Source organism: Trachymyrmex septentrionalis, unplaced genomic scaffold (genome assembly GCF_001594115.1).
Source record: "Trachymyrmex septentrionalis isolate Tsep2-gDNA-1 unplaced genomic scaffold, Tsep1.0 scaffold87, whole genome shotgun sequence".
Classification (NCBI taxonomy): Eukaryota; Metazoa; Arthropoda; class Insecta; order Hymenoptera; family Formicidae; genus Trachymyrmex; species Trachymyrmex septentrionalis.
The window spans coordinates 682,543-683,883 of NW_017306059.1; the positions used below are offsets into that span (position 1 = coordinate 682,543).

The 1,341-nt window shown below is 40.6% G+C and overlaps 1 protein-coding gene across 1 annotated transcript in view; it reads right to left on the reverse strand.

Moving 5' to 3' along the window:
* Positions 1 to 1,341, reverse strand: part of LOC108755261 (ras-related protein Rab-11A-like) — a 7,146-nt gene that overhangs the window by 5,218 nt on the left and 587 nt on the right. The gene's annotated exons all lie outside the window — the stretch shown is intronic.

Here is a 1,341-nt window from a genome sequence, read left to right on the forward strand (position 1 = left end):
ACTTTTTTATCTTAAAGCTAAATTTATATTAAACATTTAATTATTTCAACACATAAAAATAGTTTTGTTGATATAGAAAAAAAATATATAGAATTCCTATCTTTAAAATCAGCTCCATACAATTGATTTTGCATATAAATCACGATTTATTAAAAAAAAGTTTTAATAACAAAAAGAAATAGAATTAATTCAACTTATCTGCCTCCCATAACGTTGTGTATTCAGATCACGACAGTGACAGTGATCAAATACAATATATGATTACATTATATCCTATTATATATCAAGTCAAAGGTCAAGATCGACCAAATTGATGGAAGTATCAATAAAATAGCAATATTAAATAATGAATAGGTCTACAAACTTCTAAACCCACAGGTGTGGAATTAATGTTAACTGTCTCACAAAATCAATAGAAAATAAAGACTCAGAAACAATAATAAGCATAGAGACAATAGAAATAGGGAAAACACATAGGTTTCAAATTATCAGACATATGCATGGTTTTTAATAGGTCAAAGTTTATTATCTTTGCGATATTCCCTGTTTCCATTGCTTGTGCTTTTCAGTGTATCTGGGTTCTTGGACGGATACAACCAGCTGACGAGAGAGAGAGAGCTGGCGATAGCGTTTCTAGTATCTTTGCTCTCTTTCTCTTTCCCCCCCACCCTTCTCTTACTCTTTCTCTGTCTCTCCTTCTGTTCTACGAAAGTGCAGATGATGCGGAATGACAAGGCCGAAAGAAATTTCAAACATGTCACACGCACACGGATTCACGCGTGTATATACCCGCACGACAATGGATATAACACCATCGCACGTATTCGATACGTGTCTATATCGCGCCCAATTACATACGTAATGTATAAATCACAGGCGTTTTTCACGGCGCGGGGAAAGAACAGTCGAGTTTAGGGGCGGGATAGAGAGAAGATAGGAGGAAAAGTGGGAGAGAAGGTCCGAAATCGACGGAGCCGCCGACCAGGAAGTCGCCTCCGAGGAATCACGACAGGACGCTCTCCCCGCGGGACGTAGCTGCGATGGTGGGTCATCGTTTCTGATGTCATCGCGCGCGCGTTTCGCCACGGACAGGCGACCGCGGTCGGTCGTCGTTCACGAGGTGACGTTTGACGTGACGTACGTCGTCGCCGCGGCGAAAATGGGAACGGTACCCGTCGATCGCAGAACGAAAGTCACGGTGGGGAGCATCTTCAGAGTACAAAAAAAAAATTAGTCACATATTCAGGAGAGAGAAAGAGAAAGAGAAAGGGAGGAAGAAAGGGCGTGAGAAAGAGAGAGAGAGAGAGCGAAGTGGCGATTTACCTTTAAATAAATAATCGT